Here is a 15539-nt window from a genome sequence, read left to right as displayed (position 1 = left end):
TAAAGCCAGAGAAGAGTGTGTCTGACAGGCAAGAGCACAAGAAAAATGCTGATTTTCTGTAATATTTTTATGTCACATTTTTCCCATTTATTTTCCTACAAAGAAGTTGGTTTGTTTAGCCATGAGGCTGAAATTTGCTGTAATTTCCAAGGACAGCAAATTTTGTGTGTGTGGTACAAGCAATAGCATTTTCCAAAAAATATCCTTTCCTATCAACCTCATGAGTACAAAAAGTCAGAGATGCTAATTTCTGGGATGTATAGGGATAGGGTAAGTGGACTCAGTATTCAAAATTCAGTTAGAGTAAATATGGCATCACCTTGCAACCCTTATGAGAAAACCCCAGCATCTTGTACATATAAGTAGAGGCAGCTCTACTATCAGAAGAGATTCCTCAAGTGCAGGCAGAGAGTAGGACTCAGCCTGAGCTCTGGGTATCTTTTAAATGAACCCTTGTTTCTGAGTGTGTAACACTCCTCCTCCCCCCAGGATGTCTTCTACTTTAAGGGCTTTGCTGCCTAGCAGTGAAGGAGGAGGGAGTAGCATTGCTGAGGACAGGAGGTTAAGGAGTAACCTGATTGGGGAAGAAGCCAAACTAAACAAAGGTTTAGAAATATCGCTGAAAATAGTATAACTTACCATTTTCCTCTGCCAGTGGCTGACACACCACATTTTTTGTTCTTTAAAACCACAGTGAACCATTCCCAAAAAAGGAAGTGTAACCTCTGTTTTCTACACTTCTGTCCTTCCCCTCATCTGGGGAAAACCTTTCCTTGCTGTATTTCTCACGACACATTTGACTGGAGGGTTTCTTCACAGAGTTTCTGCTGGGGGCTGTTTGTTTTATCTTGAGTTTTGCAGCAGATAACAGACCTGTATGCTGCATAGATTAGAGTTGGCAAATTTTGCCACTGACTTCTTTAGGCACAGATAAAATGCCTTAGTCTCCCACTCATATCTATACTTAAAGCAAAATTTTTAAATGTCTGTTAATGGGAGCCCCGAGTCATCTCTGTGTTTGCTTCTCAGCTGGCCACGTGTGCTCACTAATGAGACTCCCAAATATTAAAAGTGGAATTTGGAGCAGAGCAGAGGCCAGCCTAATAAATCTGCTGTTAGTTCAGGCTCTGTGGTGATGTGGCTGCACCCGGGGGGAGGAAGGGCAGAAGCTGGGCGTTGGGCCCGAGGGACAGAAAAGGAAGTCAGCCGTGGGCAGGCAGAGAGGTAGAATCTCTGTTGCTGAGGGCTGGAGGCAAAAAGCAGCTTCTGAAGGAGTGCTGGGGGCAGGAGAGTGTGCAAAAAACAGGCTGTAGCAATTTCATTTCAGGTGGCTGTGCTGCAATGAGAAGTTGAGTGGTTTTGGCATAAAAAGTTTTGTATACCTAAGAGTAGAAACTGAGAATATCTTCATATATAGATACATGTAAAAGTATAAAAGATTATTGCCTTAATTTGGAAGCCTCTTCTGGAAAGACAAAGCAATCAATTTTTCTCCTTCTAGTACAGCCCAGATTTTATGCTGACCAAGCTCTGACTTCAAAGCTGACCCTTCTCTGAGCAGGGGACTGGGTCTGCTGACCCAGGGAGGTGCCCCCCAAACCTGAATACTCTGTAATTGAGTGATTCTGAGAATTGAAGGTGAAATCTCTGCTCCATTACCCCTGATACCAGCAAAGCCAGAATCTTATCCGAAAAGAGTGTTGATTGTAGTAAGTCACAGCCAACAAAGGAAAAGCAATTTAGATGTGAAAGGCTCTATATGTTCCAGGTTTGAATTTGATGGATGTCAGCTAGAGTAGCTTGCTTGCCATGTTGGAGCCACCGACTCCTGTGAAACAGACAGGTGAAACCCCCTGCCCACTGAATGAAGGTCATTACCGAGCAGCACTCATTTAGAAATTGGTTGCTAACTCAGCAGCAGAGGCAAAGATTTGAGCTGTCACAGTGGCCTCACTACTTGCTCATGCTTCTCTCTTGCATGTGCAAGCACCAAGAATGTTTTAAAGAGTGGGATCATTGCTGTTAGGAGTTCCATGTGCCTCCAGGCCAGGCAGGGTGCAGGCTGGAGCTGTGTCTGTTTGGCACATGAAGAGGGAGGTTTGGTTTCGAGAACTGTAAGTCTGGTGCTGTTGTGAGCATCAAGTCCATACAAGTGTGAGAGAAGAAAGCTGTTGGAAGAGAGTAGTTGTTCTCCAGAAGAGCCACTGGCTTGGACTGGAAAACCCTATCAAAGACAGAACATACAAAGCTGTAGATGATTAAAGCTATGAAGCAGCTCTAAACCTATGATGAATTAGACACTTGGTGGATGCCAGAATCTCTGCAAAGTTACTTGCAAATGCTAAATTTCACTATTAGTCTCTCACAAAGTGACTGTGTTTTTTTATTGTGCCTTCATCAAAGATGATTATGAGCTGTAGCTGTGCAGACAAAAATGTTTCCCTGAAGTTATTTAATTCCAATTATTTCTCCTCAATCACATTCAGAAGAGCCTTTGTAGAGGGAGGACTACCAAAACTCTGGAAAACAGATCTGAACAGCTGAACCTCATCACTTTGTGAAAGATTAGAAAGGGATCAACCCTCAGACTTTTGACTGAAGCTGGCCAAAGTAAATATATAGTGGAATCTTCAGGGGTTATGATGAAATTGAAAGTAGCAAACAAGTAAGGTCATCAAATACATTCAAATCACAGGCTGCAGAGGATATTTGCCTTTTCTATGATTGATTCTATTAAGCCAGACCGTCGTCTTTTTGGGGCAAAAAAGGTGCTTTATTTCATCAGTAGTCCTGACATCAGTGGGATTATTCGTGTAAGAAATTATTCTTTAATGTGAGAGGAAGTATTACAATTTAGTCCTATGTTTGGATATTACATCCCCATTTATATTTCTTGTCCATTTAGATTTGGAGCTCCCTGGGAAGGAATGACTCAGGAAAGAAGTACAATTGGTTGTGATTCCCCCACAGTCATAATATCCCTTATACTAAAGAGCTTAAGTGTCAAAGGAAAATATCTTTACCCCTATAAGAATATCAAATTTTATGTAATTTCCTTTGAATTTAGACAAAATGCCTACTTTCTCATGGAATATTTTATTCATGCCTGAAGTGTTACTTCCCATTTGGCCAACTCTACTCTAAAGAGCCTTTCTGAACACAAAATCAGACAGGGAGCAGCACAACATTGTTTGTTTTTTTTCCAGTAAAGTTGTAGTCTGTAATAAATATCTGGGGTTTGAGTATGTCTTTGTGTTGTTGTATACCTGCCACTTTACAGTGTGGTTCTATAACTCAACAAAATTTCCTGAAGTATGTATTTCCCATTGCTTTTGATATTCCTGCTACATTCCTTCTAAAGGAGAGATTACTGCTTTTGGTGAGGACTATGAATTTCTTCACAGAATTCATGTGGGTTGTTTCATCTAATCCAACCCCCTGCAATGAGCAGGGACATCTTCAGCTAGGTCAGGCTTCTCAGAGTTCTGTCCGACCTGTCTTTGAACATTTCCAGGCATGGGGTATCCAGAACTTCTCTGGGAAATCTCTTCCAATGTTGTACACCTATTCATATTCTTTTTTTAACCTATATGTACTCTAAATCTACCTTCTTATACTTTAAAAACATTAATTTTTGACCTAGTGTAACTGACGCCACAAAAACATTTGTCCCAATCTTCCTTTTAACTCCACTTTAAGTATTGAAAGGCCACAAAAATGTCTCTCCAGAACCTTCTCTTTTCCAAGCTGAATCAGCCCTTTCAGTATTTACTCCTAACAGTGGTTCTCCAACCATCTGATCATTTCTGTGGTCCTCCTGTACCTGCTCCAACAAGCCCATATTCTTCCTGTGCTGGGGACCCCAGAGCTGGATGCAGCACTCTGGGTTGGGGTGTCACCAGAGTGAAGCAGTGAGGGACAATCCCTTTCCTCACTCTGTTGGCTGGTCTGCTTTTGATGCAGCCCAGGACACAAACAGCTTCCTGGACTGCAAGAGCACATTGAGGGCTCATGTCCAGCATTTCATTCACCAGCAATCCCAAGCCCTTATCCTGAGGAGCACTCTTAATCCATTCTCCACCAAGCGTGATTTGTGTTTAGGACTGCCCCAGCTCAGAGGCAGGACCTTGCGCTTGGCTTTGTTTAACCATATGAGCTGCTTCTCTTATTGAGTTGCAGCTCCTACAGCTATTCCCATCCTCCTTGAACATTTGTGCTCCTTTATTAGGAATGTGTGCTTGAGCTATGATCACCTCACTGCACCCTGGCTCCACAATATGGAGCTGCTGTTGACTGAATTTCTAAGAAATGCTATCAGACATATCTCTCCCTATCTTATTTTTCATTTTTACAAGTAGTACACATCAGAACAAGAAAATAAAGTGTATTCTTTATTCCATTCAAATTGCTGCTTGGAAGCAATACATGTCAGCTCCAGGCTTAATGTACTAAATAACCTTGTTTCATAAACACACAGCTATTTTGCTGAAACAAACTGCTTCATCAAAATGATGAAAAATGTACTGTACCACTGGGACAGTTCTGCCACAGACAGCTTTATTCCTCTCTCTTCTGTTATTTGTACTTTAGGAAAAGGAAAAAAAGCAACAATATCATCGCTATTGCTTTTATTACTCAAATATTTGCTCTGCAGCCTGGAGAAATAGTTATTATACATTAAGTAAATGATACCTTTAAAGGAAGCAGTCTTAAAACAGTGCTACATTAACCCTTCTACACCACCTAGCACCTCATTCTTCTTTGGCTATTGACAAACAAGGCCAATTAACATCAGCAAGATAATTAACTACAGCTCCAGGTATTATTTGCATCCGGTCTATTGCTGTTTGGAAGCTGTCTCTTCTCCTTATCTCCCTGCAGCTTGAAGGTGCTAATTTTAACACCTACAAAGTATGGAGTTTAGATTTGGTTGAAAGGAGAGCAAGAGTGCTTTTTTAAAATAATAATAATTATTATTATTAAAACATTAGGTGAATAATTATAATAGTGAAGTGATTTCAACCTTCTGCTAGACTTTTTTATGTTTTCCCCAAATCATTTGCACATTCTGGGATGCTTTTTTAAAGTATCTTATATTCCATATGTCAAATAATTCTTTTTCAGTGTCATGTACTTAGAGTGAGAACACTTCATGGATGGACTTAACTGGTGGTCCAAAACCAGGGTAATCGTGTTTGTTGCCAAGGAAAGAAGAATATTTTTCCTGGAGGCACAACAGTCATTTTATTAAATGATTGTACCAGCTGGAAACAAATTATTGCCTTTATTTTAAACAGCCATTCAGAAGTCTAATGCTTTTATTTCAATCGGAAACAAATTTTTAGGAACATTACAGCTCACCTGTTCTTGTAGTTTTTACAAGGGTGTGATAAATTCATATAATTATCCATGATAGTCATATTTGCCTTGTTTTTGATGAGGCTGTTCTTAACCTGAAAATCAATAGTTGATCCTACTGTTATTTCCCTTCTGTCTGATACCTAGCTCATTTTGGAGTGAAGAACATATGCAGCAGGTGGGCTGTGTTTCTAATAATTAGTTTTCTTAAACATGTTATAAAGAGCCTTGCCAAGGAAATATCACTGTAGTGTTTTGAGCCCAGCTGGCAATGTTTTGGAGCCTGGGGAGGGGAGGATAGAACAGCAAACTGAGCCATGTTCATCTTTGGAGTCTCTCAGCCAAACTCACCTTGGGTGAATTTGGCTCTCCCTGTGCTCTAGAAGATGTTTTTGCCTGAGATCATGTGGAAGGAAATCGAGGTACTTTTTGTGGGAACCTTGCACAGTGAATGTGCACATTTTTCCCTCTTAATGAAATACTTATCAAAAATCGTTTCAGCTTAGCAAGGAGCTCTTGAGTTTGAGAGGAGCTGCTCAGCTCAGTTCTCTGGCTCAATTTCTTGAGTGTGTGGACACCCAGAAAAAGAACAATCTGATGGACAGCAAAGTTTGAACAAAAGCTCCCCAGGCCTTCCTTTCCCAGCTTTCCAAGCCAGAAATAGATAAGATATGTCTAAGAGCAATAGCAGTAGGGGTGCAGCATGGGTCTGTGTTTTGGCAGCAAGTCGGATTTCACGGTCTCTAGATCAAAAAGGCCTCAGCCACGTAATGCAGAGTGCTGACACAATATGCACTCACACTAGCAGTTCAAATCGCTTCCAAAACGTTGAGGGATTAGGATTTTGACCACTTATCTTCACTATCAGCGCAAGTCATTGTCTCTCTAACTGTAGCAAGCATAAAATCCATATGCCTTGGCTAATCAAATGGAAATATGATCTTGGGCTCATTCCTGAACAGAGTTAAATTTGTATTGCTGAATTATATCTGCCAGGAATTGCGCTGGCTGCACAGAACCAGTGTGGCTGCTCCCCTCCCTTCTCCTAGAATGGAGCGCAGCAAGGCTGGAGTGGTATTCTTGAGCACTTTTCCAAAGATTGCTGAACTACTTTGGCTGGATCACTCAAATAAATTCAGTTTTATGAAACACGGAACAGTTCAGCATGGTTACATGTATTTGAAAAGTGCCAAGTAATCCTGACAGCCCTGGGTCTTCTACAGCAAGTCAGACACAAAATACGTATTGCTCTTCAGCTAACCATGATTAGCACGTGTGTGGTATGGCAGTCATAATTTTAAAAATTTCATGCCAAGTAAACTCTGTCATACACGTGAGCTTCTTTTCTCCAAATTAAATATGACTTTTTGGTAGGTAAAAAATAATCTGTTTTTTTTAAGGTGTTTGGAGTTAGACTTTTTTTAAGAAGTCAAATCAAGGGCCTCTTTCACCTTTTTGTGACATTGCTTTGATAGAAGCTTGGTGTAGAGAATGCTAATGTGCTTAGCTTTTATTGATGTGCTATATGTGTAAGATAATTTCTGTAGCATTATGCTATAGTCTCCTGACAGCCTCTGAAAAACGAGTGGATGTTGCCCTTCTCCTACCCAGTAGAGTAATTCTGAAAATGTTGCCTGGATGCAGCCACCTACCTCAAACTATTGCTAGAGGCACTTTAGCAGCAGTGCCCGTTTGTGCAGTAAAAGCTCTGTGATTAATTTAATACACATGAAGCACTGCCTTCCCTAGGGAAAGCAAGAATAGGATCAGAGAAGATAACCAGAGAGTTTGAAGGCTTCAGGAGGACAAACAGGTGTTGTCTGTGCCATGTTGCCTCCCACTTTGCATCTTAGTCTGGAGGGTACATTATTTTATTTTTTGACATCCATGTCTTTTGCTTTGGGAAGGTTTTTTTCTTAGTAAAGTCTGAGTCCTGATGCATGAGCTAAGAGCCATCTGTGTGGGGTTTTTTTTCTTTTCCTTTTTTTTCCTTTTTGGATGTTACTGTTGCAACCGACTCTGCAGTCTGTGGATATCAAAAGGCTGAACAAGAAAGCAAAAAGGCACAAAATACCCTTTGGGGAAAGGAACATACAGTCAATCACCTCAAGGTCATATAAAGTACCATGGGCTTGTGCACTGGTGCAGGTTGAACAGATTTGATTCATTAATCAGAACTCATACAGTGTTTGCAAAAAATAATTGACATTAGCAGAGCTATGTTACTTAGGAATTTGATATTAATCTCTACTTAGTTATATTGAGTTTCAGAGTCAGAAAATAAGACTTTGCTTGTTCAGTAACAATGTTCATTCTCTTTTATTAACAGAGCAAACCTTTTGAAATATTATTTAGGAAATGTATTTTATTTTTAGCAATTAAGTAAACACCAGATTTTTGTGCTGTGGTTTGGTAGAGGTCAATGCCAGATTCTGAAAGGTGCTGCACTCTGTGGGAGCTCTCATGCATATTAGTAGGGGGAACCAGAAAGAAAATTTCAAGCATTAGTACAATATCTGTATATTTTTAAGTACATTTTTCTCAGGGGAAAGGTGAGGAGGAATGGGAAAAGAGAGGGGTCAGGATAGGGAGGATGTGTTGGGGAGAGGAATTCATTAAGTGGTGGCTGAAAATGGAAAAGTGAAGGCAACAAAGAGTTGTATTTGTATGTATTTAAAGGAAATTTAGGTGGATAAAATTTTCCTAGTAAGATAAATTAAAAAATATTTGATCATGTTTTAATAGTTGCATGTTGTGGGTGCTGCTTATCCTGCAAATCATAGAATGGACTAGGTTATAAAAGGTTTTTAGGTTGGAAAAATCTTTAAGGTGATCAAGTCCAATTGTTAACCCAGCACTCCCAAGCTCACCACTAAACCTTGGTCCCTGAGTACCACATCTACACATCTTTTAAATACCTGCAGGGATGGTGACTCAGCCACTTCCCTCGGCAGCCTGGTCCAGTACTTGACGACCCTTTCTGTGAGAAACTTGTACTGAACCCTCCCCTCCCAACACTTTTTATTTCATTGGATCATGCCATCTTGCTGCCCCTCTGGCTGGGGTCAGTGGTGTCTGACAGACTGGGTGTATTGCTCTACAAAAATCAGCAGCAGTCTCCCTAATGGGGTGATGGCCCTGGAGGAGGATACTCTGTGCTGCAAATCTGCTACTTGCAATGCTGCCCCCAGGCACCTGTATTTGCCAGTGTTCCTGCACATGTGCAACTTGCAGCTCACTGGGTGAGCTTTGTGGTTTGTTAGCTCAGTGCCTGGTATAATGTGGCTTTGATCTGTGAAGCATCCATAGATGTTGCTACAACCCGCATGGCTGGCCCACTCCTTCTGGTGCTAAGTATCTGTCCCCTGGGGAAATCCTGGTGAAATCTATGGCTCAACAAGGCTATTTCTCAGTTTAACAAAGATGGTAAAGCATCTCCTCCTACACTTCATTCTTAATTGAAGTCATATTCCACAGCAGGAGTGTCTGGTTTGTGGCCAGTGTAATCACTCCTCCCCTTTTTCCATAGCTGGATTAAAAATATAGATTGTTTAGAAAAGAGAAATTCTAAATGGATTCTTTCAATGAAAGTGAGCACCTCTCTATAACCACTGTCCTCTTCCTAGGGCCTCCTTTCCTCGCCATTTGAGGGACATTCAACCAGTCTTGCTGGAGGGAAGTGAGCTTAGGGAGGTTCCCAGCTGAAAGGAGACAATTCGTGTTCCCCAGGTAGGTCTCATGAAGAACTGCAAAGGTGCTGGCTAAGAGAAAGAGCATGAATTGCTCTTTGCTTGCAGCAGCTAAGTCCTTCTCCTGGTTCTTGGGCAACTTTTGGGTGAGGAACTGTCTGCTCCACAGTTTCCATGTGCATGTGCTAGGCTGGGCTGTCTGACCAGGGCTGGGGTCCTGCTGGCTGTTCAGGAAAGCCACAGTACATAGGTGCAAGTGTTTTGTTGTGGCATGGGAAAAGGGCTGTGGCACTGTCCTTCTCCATGCTCTCAGTGGAAGAAAGGGACCTGTCTACAATGAAACAGCTTGGTCCTACCATCCACAGGGATAGTTGTTTTGGTACTCAGGAATTGTAATTTGCCTCAGGAAATATGTTGCTAAAAGAACCTTCTAGCTAGAGATTTGATCCAAAATGGGTGGGATAGCAGTGTCCCTTCTGCAGAGAGCTGTAGGACAGAGCAGTACACAGCCACTGACACACCTTGCTGTCTGCTTAGCCAAGGGGTCCCACAACAAAACAAGGACTCGCTCCCCCTCTAATTCTGCTAATTTTTGTAGCTTCTATTCCCCATTTTCATCTATCCATCTTGTCACAGTCCTCCAGTTTTTCATTTCCCTGAATAAACACACTCTTTCAAATGGGGATAGACTGTCTGCTCTTTGCCTCAGCTGGTTTTCAGTAAGTTTTGTAGCTAAAAATTCCTACCTACTTACCTAGTACTTTTGGGTTCACCTCCTCACAGATGGTATCTGATAGGGAAAGCAATACTTCCTTTTACTAACTTCAGCAGTTCTGTTGTCCTGACAGAACCCATTTTTCCTGAAAGGGCTAATAATACCTTGTTTTTCCTGCTACTGCTCTGTGCTTTTCCAGTACTGTGGATGATTTCACTGAAAGCCTAACCAGCATGCCCTCCTCTGTTTGCTGTGTCAGGTCAGGGTGCCACCAGTAATTTCAGTGTAGCTTTGGCATTTTTTCCAGCATTAGCTGCCTCTTCACTTCAGGATTCAGCCTATGCACCTCTACATTGTTGACCTCTGAAGCTATTGATTTCTGTAGCTGGAACACATTCAAGCTGCAGATGGAAAAATCTGATTTACCTTATCACAAAAAATGTTTGGTCCTTCTGTAAACTGCATTTTTAATTTTGGGGCTTACTTCAGGAAAATATTGGAAACATTGCCTGTTTATTATTAACATCTTATTTATTATTTGCTATCCAGATACTTAATAAAAAGTAAATACCAAAATATTTTTTTTAGAAATTATAAATTTAAGCACAAATCTGTACATCCAGTCGCAGAGTTGAGTGAGATTTTTACAGAACCTTCTGATTGTCATCCTTTTCCACATGAGAAAGATTCATTCCTCACATCTGGGGGGATAATTAGGAGCATCTGGAAAAGTTAGTGCAAAAGGACATTCACCCTTCCATCCACCCTACTCTGAATGGAAGAAGAGACACTTCTCTAGGCAGTGCTGACTATGTATAAATGTGCTTCTTTCTTTGGGAGCACTGGAGTAATTTTTTGCCAAACTTCAGTTGTTCTTGTGTTCTAATCTTTTTTTTTTTTTTTCTTACTTATCTGCCAATGACTGCTGTTTCTCATGCTTGGAAAATATAATTAAAGACACCTGTACATCACAGACGGTATAGAATCATTTCCATCATTCTTAACATATTATGGATTGTTGATGAATTCTCAGCAGTGATTTGGCTCAGGAAAAGCAAAGTGTGTCTGATTTCACTGGCCTTCTCATTTGCACCAAGTCTGCCTCACAGTGTTCTGCTAAAAGGGGCCTTGAATCAAGAACATTTGTTTACTGCCACTACTGCCTTCTGTCATGTCCTAAGGAGCTCTAACATTGACATATTTGTTAATTGTGTTCAGACAGACTGCATTTGAGACACTTTGTACACTTAGGCCACCATAAAATAGGGGAAAAATTAATCTATGGCTGTATCTTTCTCTGGGGAAGTTGTGTTTTTCTTGGCTGCCTGGGGTTTGTGGGTTTTTAAAGAGTTTTTGATTATGTGGTTCTGTGGGGCAGCTTCAATGACTGTGGTTACAGAAGTCTGAGAAAAACGGGCAGCTGCTGATCTTGCAGTTGTATGTTTGTCTGTGTACCTGTAGGTTGAAGGGCACTATTATTTCTTGAAATATTCCCATCAGCTGAAACAGAGAATTTGCTTTTATGAGAACTGCACAAATGGAATCTAAATGTTTATTTTAGACTTAAAAAAAAATAGTTATGGCTGCCAAACAAAGCTATAAATTTTATTTTGTCTAAACCAAAAGAAAGGTTCAATCTTCCCAACATGAGACATTATGCTTTTTAATTCTCTTCTGAGACTTGAAGGCTCATTCAACTTGTTTAATTCCTCCCTCTGGAGCTTGTTATCCTTCAGTTTAATAGGTTGAAACAAACTGCTGTTTCCTGATCTTGGCCTTCACTAGTTTTTTTTTTTAATTAACTAATTTTTTTTTTCTCTAATTTAATTTTTTCCATACACTATCCATCTTTCCAATAGAAATGAACCTTTTTTTTTTTTTTTTTACCAAGAAATTGTCTTAATAAGTTTAATTTGAAGTCTGATTACTGTCACAAATATTACCCAAAACATGTTAGTGTGGAGTGAGGAGTGAGTCTTTTATTTTCTATCAAGTACCTCATGTCTTGCACACAGGTTTTTTCATCTACTTTATCATCAGGTGCGTCTTGCAGGTTCAGATGGACAGACTGTGCCTATTGTAGCTGTGCCAGCTTCCTGCTAAATGTTTGGCAGAGAAAGGTGTAAAACCCTAGTCATGAACAGTCAAAAACAAGACCTAAAAACAAATTCCCCTAGTGACCAGGTCTTACGTTTCCTCCCCATCCCACTGCTTCTATCTCATCATGAAACCTCAGTTCCTAGGCAAGATTAACTTTAAATGTAGAAGTAGATTTTCATTGTAAAGAAAATGGTTTGTTTAAATACCTTTGTAGTGTACTTGGTTTACAAGAGTGCTTATTCTAATTTGATGTTGTCAAGCCCTGAATGAGTAACTTGTAAATCAGAAAAAAAAGAAGTGAGTCTTTAGTCTCTACACAGCCACCTCAGGTCTGTGTACCTACCCTGTCTGGGGGAGTTCTGTCCTTCCAGGTCTTTGCTTTGTTGCTATAGAGACAGAGCCTTGTCTTCTAAAAGCTGATAATACTTTTATTTTTATTTTTTTTAATTGAGATGACAATGTTTACAAACATCCACACAGACACACCAAATTTACACTTTGCTCCCCATGAATCTCTGCTCACTCTCCAGCAACTGCTGCTCTTTTCCTCGCTCTTAATTCACATCCAAATATCTGACTTCCAGGTGTCATCCTTATTCTTGTTTTTGGCAATACAGGTTTACTTTTGAAAACTCTACTTACAAAAGATCACCATGAATGTTTTTGTTCCAGTGGCATAAAATCTCCTTCCATCCACACAGGAAATTTTGTTGATTTCAGGAGTTCCACATGTGTCCAAGTAAAAAGGTGAGGACTACATATAATGTGTATCTTTCAAAATTCAACAGTATAGGCCATTAAAACCAGTCCCAACACCCTGGGCTTTAAGAAGTTATTTCCTACTAAACTGATTGGGAATCTGGAGAGTATAACTTTGCCTGGTGTCCCACACAGTTTTGCAGACAAAGCCCTTAGAGAAATATGCTGCACTTATTGGGGAGTTCAGCAGAGCACTGGACACCAAAGACACAGGAGAATTGTTGGTGCTGTACAGGTACATGTAAAGGTATTTGCAGAACAGCGTTCAGCTCAGTAAATCTTCTGTTTTCATTTTCACTGTGAGCTTTGCTTTCACTTTATTGTCACAAGGAGGGTCACGTTTCAGCGAGGAGGCTGGCAGTGATGAGCCACTGACATCAGTGTTGTCTGGCACCGAGAGGCTGAGAGTGACTCCTGCCATGTACAGACCTTTGTGAAATAAATATCTCAGTAGCACTGCTTCAGACTTCAGATCCTGGGTCTCTGATGTGTGCTTTTGTACTGGAGGTGCTTATTTTTTTCTGGTTAATTTGGTTTTAAAATAAACCGTTTTCTGGTATGTGGAAATAGAATACAATACGTATTCAATATTTTTGGCCCAAATTAGCTGGAATTGTTTTGTGATGCTTCTGGCTACACACAAAACAAAACCCAAAACCACAAACAAACAAATAATAACAATGAAAAGGTAGTGTTTTTGTAAAATCCAGCCTTTTTCTTTTTTAAATTAACTCTAGCCAGCTAATAAAATCCAAACTGTGTGGCTATGCAAATCTACTTCAAATAAGTATGTCTCCCCTGTTTCTAAAATGTATATAAAGATGTGTATGGGAGTTTCTATTTCTAGAATTCGTTTTAAAAATAAATGGGATTATCTTTGAAAAATATTTTGTATTTGTTGCAATGCTGGCATTCCCTAAATTTTGTGAACTGCCTATTGTACAGGGAAATTATGTGATATGGGCCACTTAAATGAATTGGTAATATCTCTATAATGTCTACAGGTTTACATGAAGCCTGGCGAGGAACAATATTGCCAAAATCTAACAAAAATATATTTAGACATGTTGCATCACACTGGCTATGCTAAGATACAAGACTGTTGGATTCCTGATACCTAGAAGGTTTGTTTATTCTTGGCTTCTCCACATACTGTACAAGAAAAATGGAACCATAAATCATACCTTGCAAAACTTGGTCAGGCTTCGATGCCTCAGACTTGGCAAGTTTATCTTACTATGAAGCAGCTGTTTCATATACTAAAGTAAATAGTAAAAATTAAGTTTTTGAAAATAAAAGGAGGGAAAGAGGGTAAAAAGAGAGACTGACAGTGGAGGTTGTTCCAATACATGTAGCTCTGAAAGGACATCTGATTCCCTGGTGTGTGATAATAAGAATTGCCTGTTTTTTGAAACAGACTGCATATGATCACTATGTGAATCAAACCAGTCTGATGAGGAGAAGCACAGGCTCCCCTTGTTTTGGGGGCCTGTGGTGTACACGTCGTGCTCCATACACCTTGTCTTTGGCTTGTACGGTTTCAGGGCAGCAGGGCACACTAGCTCGTATTTGTTTGATTTGGAACTAAGAATGCTTTAGCAACTCTCAGGGAAATAACCAGTGGGTCCAGATGTAACAAAGGTCTTGTACTTGCCAGCTCTGCTCTCCCCAGAGCACGGCCCCAGATCTCACATGGCCAATTCGGTCAATAGAAATAAGTCAAGCCTTCTTTGATTCTGGTGGTTTCTTTCTGCAGTTGTTTACTTCCAAAAATACTGCTTAGGAGATGTGTAAACTGGAGGGAATTACATTAGCAAGATGGGAAATCCATATAGTTAGTGAGGCTGTGGTTGACTGGTTTGTCTTCTTGACTTACAGCATAGTGATATTCAAACTGTCACCCACATTTAAGTTGTATTTAAATGGAAGTGACTCCAAACTGGCATGTAAAATTCAATTAAAGCAGTGTCAGCTCCTCTATTTGCATTCTGAGGATTGTGAGCAAAATAGCCATTAATGCTTTATCCTAATACAGAATAATAAAATTTCTGGGGTTAGTTTCCTGGTGAATGATAAACAACAAAAATACAGGAGTAATGAAATTAAAATTTTAAAATGTAGATGCTGTATTCAGAAGAAAATTAAGTTAATCAATAAACTAACTTGACAATTTAAATTCTGAGTAAAGGGTATGCATTGGGCAGATTTAATGCAGTTTGAAAGACAGATTAAATTATTAACATAACCAGGCTGAATATCTCTATCCACTCACTCATACTGAAGTAGTGGGGTGACTTACTCCCAAATATGTAACAATAGTTATAATAAGTGGCTTATGTAGGAAGAATAAGTTGGTTCCTTTGTGTCAGTTTTGTGTATAGAAACTCGTCTGGGGGAATCTAAGCAGGAGAAACAGCTGTAACTTGGTGCTGTGGCTGCAGCTTGGTGCTGGTCTTAGTGCCTTTAGATAACACAAGGCAAGCACAGAGTCTGTGTGGGCTCTGTCTGCTGCATGTCTTGCACTTGGTGGCATTGTTTTTATAGTGACATACAGGTGTGGGAGAGCATCGCCACAGAGTGATGATCCTTCATATAGACATTGCACAAACTGTCAGTGTAGAAAACCTGATTCCAGTGGAGTGATGGAGAGCAGAGAGAAGGGAGATCCTAAGGTAAGTGGATGTGGTTCCTTGAGGTATTTGGCTTCATATAATGAGCCAGATCCTAAGCAGAGAACTGCATATTTCAAACTGCCTTGAAGAGACAGTGTGGTCCCATTGTCTTCCTAGTGCTTTTTCTTTTGTTCTGCCCTTCTAACCAATCCATCTTATCTACCTGAGTAATCTTTTACTTAGACAATAATTCTGTATATTTATTAAATTGCAGATAATTAATCTCTCTGGCTTATCACCTTACTC

Source organism: Parus major, chromosome 2 (assembly GCF_001522545.3).
Source record: "Parus major isolate Abel chromosome 2, Parus_major1.1, whole genome shotgun sequence".
Classification (NCBI taxonomy): Eukaryota; Metazoa; Chordata; class Aves; order Passeriformes; family Paridae; genus Parus; species Parus major.
The sequence above is the reverse complement of the archived record's forward strand: the minus strand, read 5'-3'. Positions refer to the sequence as shown.